This window comes from Lonchura striata, chromosome 1A (assembly GCF_050655825.1).
Source record: "Lonchura striata isolate lonStrDom1 chromosome 1A, ASM5065582v1, whole genome shotgun sequence".
In the NCBI taxonomy this organism is placed as follows: Eukaryota; Metazoa; Chordata; class Aves; order Passeriformes; family Estrildidae; genus Lonchura; species Lonchura striata.
This window is the reverse complement of record NC_140741.1, coordinates 50,388,024-50,401,237: the sequence shown is the minus strand read 5'-3', so window position 1 is coordinate 50,401,237 and position 13,214 is coordinate 50,388,024. Positions and strand designations below refer to the sequence as shown.

General features: G+C 39.0%; 1 protein-coding gene across 8 annotated transcripts in view; it reads left to right on the top strand.

The window, feature by feature from the left end:
• The window catches only part of OSBPL8 (oxysterol binding protein like 8), an 83,085-nt gene that overhangs the window by 14,812 nt on the left and 55,059 nt on the right, over positions 1-13,214 (top strand). Inside the window, exon 1 of one of the 8 annotated variants that reach the window (XM_085568731.1) lies at positions 5,099-12,965. The exons of the other annotated variants lie outside the window; for them this stretch is intronic. The gene's annotated coding sequence lies outside the window, so the exon portion shown is untranslated. Of the gene's footprint in view, positions 1-5,098; positions 12,966-13,214 lie in introns of those variants that run through there. 8 annotated transcript variants of the gene reach the window in all.

Here is a 13,214-nt window from a genome sequence, read left to right as displayed (position 1 = left end):
AGGACCTGTATTCAAAATGGAGATAATTTAAGCTTATTGAAATACTGGAACAGATGCTTGTTAAGCAGATATATTGTGTATATTTAAAAATAAATTCTAAACATGGGGAAGAAAAAGTAATTAATGCCACTCTAAACTCCAATAGTGAATGAAGTTATACTGAAATATAACACTGGAATATATCACTGGAAACAAAATTTTGATGTTAAAACTGAGTAGTAACTATAAAATGGTACTCATCAGCTCAGATTCACTAGAAGATCAGAAATCACTTTACCTGCTTTGCCTTCTGTTGAAATAAAGTTATGAGAAGAAATGTGATCATCAGAGTCACGTGCATCTAAATTTCATAACAAGTAGGCATGATTTTCTTTGTAAGAGGAAATATCTATGATGTAGGAAAGATGACAGAAAAGCAAGAGTTCTAGCTCCTTCTGCCTGTCTAGTTCTGCTAATTTCAAAATGGAAGGCATAAAAAAGCAGGTTGGGTGACATAAATTATAAGTAGATTTCCTTGTCAGTAGTCAATCTAAAAGGCAGAATGAATGAGAGGGAGAGAATTTAAGCTCTTTGAATGGGAACTGTACTGTACAATTAATATCTGTTCTTAAAGATGGCTTGAAAAGGCAAAATCAAACTTCATAGCTGACCTAGATCTTTTTTATCTTTTTTCTCTGTGGCTATTTTTTCTGTTAAACCTTCAATTTTTTCTCCATAAACCTTAAATATGTCAGGATCTTCAGGAAGAATTGAAGAATTTTTCAGTTCTTATTAAAATGTGATTTATTTTTTTTATTTACTAAAACAGCTAACATATCTTTGAAGGTGTCTAAGGAGACAATTGTGCTATGCTTTTTTTCCCTTTTTTTTTTTTTTTTTTGATTGAATGCTATTCTCCAGTCCCAAAGTAGACAGACTAAGCATTTTAATTGGTTTTCATGATGAATTTAGGTTTAATGTTCAAGGCCAAGACAGGGTTAGAAGGTTAATTATACTTACCAACATTTGGGAACAGTCAGTTCTCATTGTATGTGAAGTGCTGCCCTAGTGCTTTTCTCTTGGGGGGAAAATTGCTTATTTTTCATGCTGAAATTGGAATATTTGTGCGCTTATCTTGGTTTGGTGGTTTTGATGGGTGTCTCAGTTAGTTTACAGTTTGGTGCTTATAAGTAGCTTTGAAATATCTAGCTGGCTATTCACTTTTAATCTGGATTTTATTAAGTTAATAGCACTCCTAGACTTACAAGCCCAAATTTCATATTGCATGTCTGTTACAGACAATTTGGATGTGAAAAAGCTAAAGCTGTGAATTTTGCAGACTTCTTAGAAGCCATCATGGGAGTGTAAAACGTGCCACTGCATTAAGAACTACTGGCATATGGTATTTTTTCTCAGGTTGTGATCATCAAAAATACAGCTCATCCTTCTCTGAGTTCTATTGAGGGTTACAAAATGAAGGAACAAAATCCTTTCTCATGGAAAAGATTATGTATGCCAAGCTGATTTTTAGATTAGAGGCTCTGCGTGCTTGTTGCTGTCATTAAAATCAGTATTACTTGGGCTTTAGCTTTACAATTTCATAAAAAAACCACAAACCATTAAATTTTCACTCTGCTACATGTTCATTATAAGATTTCTTGGACAAATCATAGTTTTTAAAAGTTAAAGACTCTAGCTGTAACTACAGAGTACCTGCTGAAGTTGACGGGTTTGTATCTGTGACAGCTGCTTTTGGATACTTATTAATGGATTGAAAGTGCAGGACACAAGGCTCCTCCAGTCCCCCTTTTAGCGCTGCTCATGGTTGGAAGCATGTGCTGGCAGTTACTCTTACAGCTGCTCCTGCAGGGAGTCTAAATGGGTACCCACACTTTGCTTCCTTCTGACCTGTCAGTGCAGTGTGTGAAAGTGAGCGCCAGAGATGAATGTGCCCCAGGAGCACACTCTTACACTATGGGTAGGTTGGGACATACATTTTTGTACAGTTACAGCTTCTGAGCTATTGCTGCCTGGCTCCATTTACTTTGTGAAGCATGGAAATTAGTGTTTCATTCTTTTCTTACACATTAGACTTGGAAATACACGTGTAAGCTGCCTTCAAGGGAATAAAATGTGTAACATTATACATAGAGGTGTAGTTAACTGCTCTGGCAGAGATACAGAGTATTGAATTACTTTATGCTGATATTATCTCAGTAGTTAAGCTTGTGTTATCTTGGTATTGTGTGTGATTTTAAATATGAGAGTAAATTATAAAATGCTGTTAACTGATAATTCTTGTCAGTTTGGAGGGCAATATTGGAATATTGTAATGCTGTGAAAGGGAAAGGATGTAGGTTTTTTTTACTTTAAAAAAAGAAATACATACCCTCTTGGAACTATTCTTCCCCTTACTTATCATCAAAATAGCAATTGAATTTGTTTGAGCTTAGGAATATTGTATCCTTCTTTCCCAGCATCCTGTTTTTTGCATTCCTGAACTATGTGATGGCTCTTGCTCATTAACTACCTCCTTTAACTAGCTGATTCTTGAGGGGCTGGATAGAGGATGGTGGGGAGGCAGGATTCAAATTTCCTGTCACACAATTCTATAGGATTGCACAGCCGAGAGGATTGTATTCACTTTAAATCGGGTGCCCAAGCTATCTGATGGCCCCATTAAACCATTTTAGGGGAAAGAGAATTCCCAGTACTTGAGTAGACTGGGTGGAAAAGCAGGATGAGGTTCCTTTTCCATTAAATATTTGTTTAGCCTTGAAGAGAATAATGCTTTGCCTAGGATGTAATTTTTTTCTCTTTGTTTTCTTCGAAGCATTTCAAAGAACTTCCAAGGAAGTGTCAAGACTTGGTTTTCCTGTCTGTGCTTAACACCACTCCCTGGTTGTCAAGGAACAGAACCCTTTATCCCAGCTGTGACACGTTCTCAATTGGTTGAAGCAGAAAAAATAGAATCTTCTCTATTGGTCCCTGAAGCAGAAAATTAAAAGCACTCACATAATACATGGTTCTTGCTATAAAAAGTCTTGGTGTCTCCTTGCAGTACTGGGAGAAAAAAGTATTCTGCTCTTCAGAAATGGGATAGTTTTGCAAACAAGTATGTTTAATTTCTGTTCTTGAGGGCTGGCTTTAACATGTGAAAGGCTTGACTTCTATTTTCATCTCTGTCAAAAATAATTTTTATATAAGTTGCTTGTTTGTTGCAAATAGTGTGAGCAGTGGCCTGACTTCTATTAAGCAGTGATATTGACCTGATTTCTGAGGGCTGCGAATTGCAGATAAGTTGTCACTTGATGATGCTTGTGATTTGTCCACAGCTGTTTGTTGTGGCAGGCCAGGTGCTTCTCATTGCCCAAAGAAATGTCATAGAGGAGCTTGTAATTTATTAAATAGAAATGAGTAGGTAAACAAGAGGTTGTTGTTAGGTCACTTGCCAAGTCTGCAATGCAATAATGTTGTACAGTTCCTGTTGCTCAGGCTATATTGTTTAAGTATTATTGGTTCATCCTATACAACTAAAAGCTATGCAAGATTGTTGCAGCAGTTCCAAATCAAAGTGGATCAGCAGTTACTCAGTAGTTTTATATGAAGTCTATTTGTAATATTTTTCTCCTGTATTTAAAAAAAACCCCACAGAATAACAGTGAAAAACCTCCCAGAAAAACTCCAACTTTCCTCCCTAGGATCCTCTCAAAAACTTCACAAACCATAAACAAACACAAATAAACAAACAACCCTGCCTGAATTGTGATCAGGTAGAACAGCACTGACATCTAAAAAGCAAAGTTGGGTTCATCAGCTTGTTTTACTTTAGAGTGAAAAAACCAAACTTGGCATAACCAATGGAAATTTAAATTAGACTTTCTAAAGCTTTTTAATAAACCATGATGTGTAAACCAGATACTTTTGCTGCCTGTTTGAACCTGCTGCTGCTTTAAGTTAGGATTTCTAGGGTTTTTCCTATTGCAGTAGGTTACTCTGACCTTTTGTTCTTAAATTCCTGTACAGATATCCTGTATCTTAAACTTGTGTAAACTACCTTCTAGCACTTGCCAAAAGAAATTGAAATAAAGGCCATTTATTATGTCATAATTTCTGTTTTAGTATGAAGAAGAGACATGGCTGCTAAAATAAGAAAATTAAATTGTACATGAAAATAAACATAAGGTTCCTGTTTGAAATATCTGCATTTAAGCCTGCAGAAAGCCCATGTTTTAGAAACCTCCCACACAATGTAACTATTACAGCCAGCACAGTTCAACTGAAACTTGTTTGTCTGGGTTAAGACTTCTTTCATATTTTTATTCTTGGAACTTGAATTGATTTTTCTACTTTATTTATTTCAGTTTAGAGCAGAAATGAGAATTGTAGTTGCTCTCTTAACTGAATTCCTGTGAAGTGTATTCATGATGCTAATTCTAGAGGTACTCTCAGTTCTTACTTTGCTGAAACAGCCATTGATGTACAGAAAAGCGGCTGTGTACTGATAGGTCTTTGGGAGAGCTGACACTTATCATGTCCTTTCAATAACTATGAGAATATTTTTAAAAGAGGCCCTAAGGTCTCTTTCACCCTTGAAAACATGCTGGGCACTCTTTTCAGTTCTCAGAGGCAGCGAAATACCTAGTGTGAAGGAAGGGCTAAGAACCTAGTAGAATTGCCATTAGAAAATTGGTCTTTGCACTGACTCAGTTTTGGAGGTATATTATTAATTTTATGGAAAATCTATGGATCCATTTAGGAAGTCAGCTGCAGTAGCACCTGATGTGGCAGTGAACCATCTTTGTGTTGGTGCCTATTTGTCCAAGCAAAATCCCTGCAGCTTCTGAGATACAGAAACTTTGTGGTAGTTTAAAGCTGACATTTTTACTTCATTTGCAGTAGGTAAAAAGCACTCACCTAGTCACATATAGCTTATCTAGCAGGTAATAATTACTTGATCTGTAATAGTATGATTACTTGAAATAGTTTATAGATACTCTCAGAATAGCTTACTGAAACTTTATTCCTTATGAAGTAGATGGTATTCTTGACCTGCAGATGAAACTTAAAATATTTCTGTATCGATGATCTCATTATAAATTAAATGTTTAGATACATCATTTGATGTACTAAAGTAGACTTTTAAGATCCTCTTATTGAAGATTTTTCTGAACAATTAATTAATTCTTATATTCTCAAAATGTTTTTCATAGTCTTGTGTTTTGTTTTGAAAAGTTCCATGCAGAAGAAATCCAAATCTATTTGCTGTCTCAGGAGGGCAACTGATTCCATTTTGGCATCAGCATCAGAAGGATTTGTTCTGCCACCTCTCCATCTTGTCTGTGGAAACCTCTCTGCTGATTTATCTTGTTCATTTGAGAAAAACCTGTAACAATAACACTGCTTTTCCTTTTGCCTTGGCATGATTCCCTTCATTTCCTGAAGTAGCTTCCAGGTGATGTTGAGGGAGTCTCTAGCTGTAAAACATTGTGTGCTTACCCAGGCTGTTTTGCTTGGAGTGGAAGTAAGTGAAGAGGTTTATCAGCTGTTTGTCACCCCTGCAGTGTCCCTCAGCTGTTTGTCATCCCTGCAGTGCCTAGCTTGCAGAAGTCCCATGAACTAGCTCAGTTTAAATGATTCACATTTTGTAAGTGTCTATTTAAAATAATTTACAATAGTGAGGATTCCTCTTGACAGAAGAGGGTTAGGGAGCACCTGCACAGGCAGGTCTGCAGACAGTTCAGAAAAACCTCAACTTCAGTGTGGTAAGAGGTGGTAAGGACCAGGTGTAGAGGGCTGGTAATCTCCTAATCCCTTCCAGCTGTCTCCAGCAGAGTGTCACACTGCCTCTTCATACAGCTGCCAGAATGGGAGATGAGAAAGACAGTACCATGTGAGTGACTATTATTTGTAACTTGACGGATGTGGAAGAAAATCACAGGGTGGAGTTCTGAAAGGAATGTGGTTTGCCATGTCTCTAACCACTTAGTTTTATCCCATCTTTTTTATTCAAAATCAAGACTCATTGGCAAATTTAACCTTGTATGGTTGTGTATGATGCCCACTTAGTTATTTTGCTGGTTAGTACTGCAGCAAAGTAATAAAAAAAAGTATGTAAAAATACAATGTAAGATTTGGTGTTGTAAGGTTTGAATAAATTTTCTTTGCCTACTTCAGAATGAAACAAATAAAAAAATCTGAATATTTTATGAAGCTTCATAGGTTCTCTTAAATGGACAAAATCAGTTTATTACCTCTGTTATTTTTCTGCTCTGAAGTTAGACTGAGCCCTAGGTAAAAATGGCTCATGGAGGTGAACTGTATAATGCTGCAGGTAACTAGACACCTTTAAGTGAAGAAATAGACATTTTTACCATTAAGACAAACAACTCGTTTGAGTCATGGGAGCAGTCTTGCAGATTACTTATTGTAAGACCTTGGTAAGTTTGAGAGCTTTGAAGTGTATTTCAATGGCAAAGGACTCCAGAACCCTAGGAACTCGAGCTTTTAGAGAGAATGTTGGGATTTAGTACCCGTATGTGAATCTTACCATATTTTCTGTACTCCTTCATTTTTTTCAGGACAAGTTTGTTTGTGGAACCCAGTTTAAGGTAGTAATAATGGAAGTTGCAGTGGGTATTCAGAAGTTTGTTATGCTTTCCTTGGTCTTCATTGCCAACTAACTCTCTCAAAAGATAGCTGAGGTATCTGGACTGTGCCAGGTTTTTTCCAGATGAGAGATGTTTTCAAGTCCTGTTCTTAAACATTTCAGTTTTCCTGTTTTTTTTTTGGTGGTTTAGTATTTGATATTTTTTCCCCTTCTGAAAACAGCCATACAGAAACAGAGGAAACAGCTTGCTCTGCATGTGAACTGTTTATTCAGGAGATGAGAAGGCAGGTGATGAAACTCGGGTGGAAGGAAGTGTTTCATAAGGGTAGATTTGGTGGCTGATAGCATTCAGTGATCACAGTGTACTTGGGGAACTTGAGGCAGTTGTTGATTGTGGTGTGTTTATATTTGTAGCAGACTTTTGAGCATTCAAACATTGCAATTCAGAGTTAATGTAACTATGCAGCTTGTCATCTATGACTTCTATATAATTACTGGCTTTGTCAAGCTCTCCTGTTTGGACTGACTTCACAGTAGTAGGATTTGAACCTAGAGATTTTTTCAGCTCTCAGATTTCTCATCTAGAATTGCAGAATACAACCAGTTCCTAGTTCTTCTGAGTTCTTGTTAGATAAGAATGTTAGTTTGAGAGTCAAGAAAAACTTGTGATTTCTTTGTTTACCAGGTCTTCTACTGACTTTTTTGACCCTGTTATCTCTCCTCCATTTTTACCAGTAACTCTGCTTCAGTTCCTGCTTTCTTGGAACTGATCTCAACAAACACAGGGTACTTGGCATGCAGTGGCACTGTGTCGTGTGCAAGAGCTGGCCAGATCTGTAGGTTGATAATGAAGTGTACTTGGTGTGCAGGCTTGTTAGCTGAGAAAGATGATCTGTGGCCTTGTGCTACAACCAGAAGGCTTTTCTTCCTCTGGTGCACTGTATTCGAAGAGCCTTGAGAGTAAGACATGCTATCTCTATTACCTTCTGTGCTGTTGTTTCTCCCCTGCTGCATGGAGCAAAGTGAAAGTGTCTTCAGCAGTCCTAAGTCAGCCTGAAAGACACTTAGATTTTTTCAGTGCCTTGGTTTGATCACCCTAGTTAGATTTAGGGTACAGATTTCCTTTAATTTCTTAAAACTGATCCTATACCTCTTAGGAGTTATAGGTGACTATAACTGCTATAGTTAGATCTCAATATCTAGGAAACTTGTTTGTTTGATTTGTTGTAGCAGTTGGATACCTTTGTCAAGAGTGTTACCTTAAACTTCCTTGTGGATCTTATAGAACTGCTTACCTGCAGTTCACCTGGTTATCCTGACAGATAGCTGAACAAGAGTCAGTAACATGCCCTTGCCATAAAGAAGATGCATGGTGTTCGTGAATGCTTTAGCAAAGCATTGCCAGCAGGTTGAGAATAGCAATCCGTCCTCTCTACACAGCGCTGTTGAGTTCACATCTGGGTCAATGGGTACATGCAGGGTGAATGGCAACATCAGTGTTGGGTACTCTTCAGGGCTCCTGAGTACAAGGGGGATGTGGATGTACTGGAGAGAGTCCAGTGAATGGCTGTGAAGATTATCAAAGGCCTGGATCATCTCTTCTTTGAGGAAAGGCTGGAAGAGCTGGGTCTGTTTAGCCTGGAGAAGAGATGGCTCAGGGTGAACTTATCAATGTGTATAAATACCTGACAGGAGGGTATAAAAGTGACAGATACAGGTTCTTTCCAGTGGTGCTCAGTGATACAAGAGGCAGTGGGCGCAAACAAACATGGGAATTTCCATCCCAGCATCAGGAACACTTTGTAACTTTGAAGGGTGACTAAGCACTGGCACAGGTTGGCCAGGGTGTTTGTACAGTCCTCATCCTTGGAGATATTAAAAATCTGTCTAGACATCCTTCTGCAAAGGGGAGCTTGGGCAAGATGACCTTCAGAGGTCTTTTCCTACCTGGACCATTCCCTGATTCCCTGTGAAATAGCATTTCTTCGTGCTGTTTTGACTGTGCTTTCCAGCAAGGACCTAGGTGAATTTTTATACTTCTTGACATCAGGACCTAGGTGAATTTTTATACTTCTTGGCATCAGTGTAAACAACTAATTTTCTTTTCTCCTAGTATGCCTTGCCTTTGCTTGCTGCCACATTGATCTTTAAAGTCAGTGTATTGTTATGCTTGTGTCATCTTAAAAAAAAAACTCATCTTGGGCAATTTAAATGCTTCTACTTTTAGGCTACTAGGGAAAGAAGGCAGGCATCCAGCAGAGCTTAGGTCAATTTGTAGGTCAGAGTCCAGGAGAACACTTCCTCTCTGGAAAGGCTGGGTCAGGAGGCAGTAGGCAGTGGCAGGTCACAGTGAGGATGGGCCTCGCCTTGAGGTTTTGGTGCTGGAGTACAGGAGGGTACTGTGATAACAGAACTGATCACAAAACAGTGCTGTGGTGCACCTGCCCCATCTAAGGACCCTAGGTGATAGTCCTTAGGAAGAAAGCTAAAACCTGAATACAGTATGCAGGTGTTCAAGTAACTTGGTCCCTTGACTAAAAAGGAAAATGTATTAGATTCAGGAGTCATCTCTACCACTTGCACTTTGTGTCTGCACCTTGACTGAAATTCAGGAATTTGTGTGGGGGAAGTGGGGACTCTTGATGAAACTCCCCAGATTTAGTGAAGTGTTTGAACTAAAACTAATCTTGTGTGGGAGGAGGGGAGGAAGAGTCCTTTTGTGAGTTGGATTATGATTTAATGTTATAAATATACCACCAATAGGGTATTACTACCATGTTGTCAGGGCTAAACTTTCTTCTGCCTAGAACAAATACCATGTCTGGTGATGAGCTCTTGTTATGCTGGCAGAAAAAGGGCCTTGCATTGCCTAGTAGCCCCTTTATCTAGTTAAATGTACCCTGCAATAAAAGCTTATGTAATCTGGTTAACATACAGAATATGTAAGTCAATACAGCACACTGCCATATCCACTTCATTGTTCTCTATAGGACTGAACAAAAGCTTGCTACCACAATTTCTCTCATGGCCAAGGCACCTAAATTGTACTGCTTTTGATCTGCGGTTCATGTAACTGTATCTAAGTGAATATTGGGTAACAGCATAGTACTGAGACATTCATTTTATGGTTTTTGAAATTATTTTTTTAACGATAGGAGTTGTCTTCTTACCTCCTCCCATAGGACTTTCCAGCATGCATGTGTATAAATAGTTAGAAAAGATCCTGTTTATGCAGAGTAGTAGCTTTCATTGATGCATACTTTCTTTCCTTCTGTGGGAGACCTAAGGAGGATTTTCCTATTCTCAAGGTGCAGTGAACTAAAAACCAAATTGTTATAGAAACTGCCAATGGCTGAAGCAATTTGTTAAAACCATGGAACCACAGTATGCTTTGGGTTGAAAAGGCCCTTAAAAATGATCAAGCTCCAATCTCCCTGCCATGGGCAGGGATATCTTCCACTAGACCAGGTTGCTCAAAGCTCCACCAAACCTAACCTTGAATACTTCCAGGGATGAGACATCCACAGCTGCTCTGGGCAGCCTGTTGTAGTGCCTCACCACCCTCACAGTACATATTTTCTTTCTAATATCTAATATAAAATATAAACACTGCAAAACTTAAGTAGATTTGTGAATGACCTGGTGGACTGACCTGCTGACCACACTTCTTTTGGTGCAGCTCGGTTTACATTTGCTTTCTGGGCTGAAAGCACTTGTTGCTGGGTCATGTCTAGTTTTCATCCACCAGTATCCCCGATTCCTTTTCCTCAGGACTGTTCTCAACCCATTCCCTACCTAGCCTTGGGTATTTGTGCTTGCAAGTATTTGTGCTGGGGATAGCCCCAGCCCAGGCGCAGGACCTTGCACCTGGCCTTGTTGAACTGGTGTCCTGAGGTTCACACAGACTCAACTCTGAAGTGTGCCAGCGTCCTCTGGATGGCACCCCTTCCCTCCAGCTTGTCAGCTGCACCACACAGTTTGGTGTCATCAGCAAAAATAAGATGGACTACAAGTGTTAACAGGACAGGTTATGGATTGTGTAATAAGAAGAAAACATTTCCCTTCTGCTTTGAATATATGTTTTTGACTTGTTCAACCTTCTTTGGCGTTTGAAAGAATGAACTTATTTTGTGGCAGGATTCTTCTGATTGGTAATACCTTTCTGTGTGCCTGATTGTATGCAATATACATAAAGGAAAAATGGCTGACTAGCTGGCTGCCATTATTGAGTTATTTTCAAATAATTTAATTTTGTGTGTGCCCTCCTGAACACTTCAGCTTTTAAGCATTAAGATTGTGAAGGAGCATTTGTTAATTAAAACCTCAAGCTGACCAGACTGCAAACACCTGTGAACATAACAGAGAGCAGCAAAAGCATGTCATGAACATTCCCCAAAAGCTAAAAAAAAAACCCTAGATCAATAAAATCATACATTTGGGGTTGTATCTTCAAATCTGATGGTTGGATTAGCTAAAGTAGAAAAGAGCAGCCTTCATAATAACCTGGCTGCATTTACAAATAAGAAAATTCCTCTTCCCTGCATTGGTTGGAAAATTGTTTCAAAGCTTTGGGGCTCAGATGGTTAGAAGCATTCTGTAATTTTCAAAACAAATCTGTTCTCCAATTTCATACTTATTTGACTCTTTGGCAATATCCTTTTGCTGAGAGAGCCCTTTTCCTTCCTTTGTATTTATTTTGGCATATAACAGAAGCAATATTGTTCACTTTCAGCCTTCATTTTGCCAAGAAAAATAAGGCAAGCTGGCTGTCTACTCTTAAGCTAAACAGCTTGGGGGAAGGTAGTCCTTAACCATTTCTGCATCTGCTTTACTGTTTAAACATGAGCAGGTAGAATTTTTTCCTTCCTTTTCCCAGAAAACTTCTCTGCAGCCTTTGGGAGCATGCTGTATTGAGTCTTTGAGACCACAAGTGATTATGAATGCTAGGAATTAGACCATAGGGTACCTGTCTGATGGCACTGCTCTTGAGACCAAGATAAGGAAGGCTGTGGTCATGTGAGCAGATAAGGGAGCAGAATACCCCAGGACCATTGACAAGAAAAAGTAAGAGTTAAAAAATATTAAATATAAAAATGGGTTTAATGTGTTTTAGGTGAAATGCTCCTGTCAGCAAAGATCTCTTAGTTCAAATAACTTGAGTATGGTTACAAGTTTGTGTAACTAAAAAAAGCTGAAAAACCGCTTTAAATAGCAATGCTCACATCTGTATGTAATAACACTCATTTTTCATCCTATTTAAAAGTGGTGTTTCTGCAAATTGAATATGCATGCAGTCTGGTGTTGCTGAATTTCCTGCTAATAAGAGAACCTGAAATGGGTGTGTGGGGGAGAGATGACAAGCAACAGACATCAAAAATCATCACCCAGGTCTGCATCTCATGTTTGGGTGTGGAACATAAGGGTCACAGTGCCTGCTGCTCTGGGAAACAGAGCTTTAGGGTGAATTCCTCTACCTGTGGTGATGGCATCTTTACTTTTATTAATGCAAATTAATAACTTGTAGTCATCGCCTTTCAGATGTCTACTGTTTCTAATTGACATGAGAGCATCTAGCCAGGCTTCCCAATTATGTGCCACTTCAGTTAATCACTCAGGTGCTAGAGCAAGGTCCTCCTCAGCTCATTGGACTAAGTCATAGAAAACTTTTAACTTTGCAATTTTGTTAGCACACAGTTTTGTTAAACTATTTTTAATGGTTCCTTTTGTGGTTTACTGGCATATGTTATAGTAATTATCTAGAGTATATTAATACTGTATGTTTTTTCCTGAGGGAAAATTTTAACTTGCTTTTCAGAATACAAACCCCAAAACCAATTATAATAAAACATTGAAAGCAGTAGAATAAATGGTTATTCTTTTTAGTGAGATTTGTTTTCCTGAATGTCTGTTTCCTGAGACAGAACTTGAACCAGAAGATCCTGTGTATTCTGGTTATCTGTTTGCCTTTCTCCCATTCTCCTGCATTCAGGATGTTCCTCAGTTTCCCTGGGGGGACTGTGATGTCTTCCCACCTCACACTTGTGTCTTCACTTCATCTGTTTTTACTAAAATTTGCCTTTAGCTTCATGCATGGATTAAGCACAATATGCAAACCTTATAGCATAAAAAAAAAATCGCCATCTCCGTGCTACCCCTGCTCTTGCACAAGTGTTGGTTTAGCAATTGAGTTTGTAATTTAGGTGCTTTCTGCCCCCTCACCCCACCCAAGACAAAAGGAAAGAAGAAAATTGTCCTTGGGCTAGTTGTCTGATGAAGCACTTGCTGTGGCTGGCGGGAAGGGCAGAGTGAGCGGCTCTGTGGAGGGTGGGAGCACAGGGTCTGTCCCGCGCAATACCGACTGCGCTGATCCGAGCAGGTAAGCACAGTCTCCTCTTCCCCTGCTCTCCTGTGGGCTGGAGGTCTTGGACAGAGACAGCAATGGGCTGTGGCTGCACATCTCAGTAGGCATCCCAGTTTGATCTTCGCCTCTCCTGAAACTTTCTTAACAAATCGGTAGTTAAAGCAGTTTTTTTCCACCAAGTTTTGCTTGATTCCAGGGCGTGTGCTTGTCTCGCAAATGACTTTAAATATGCTGTCAGTACTAGAATTCATTATAGGTTTCATT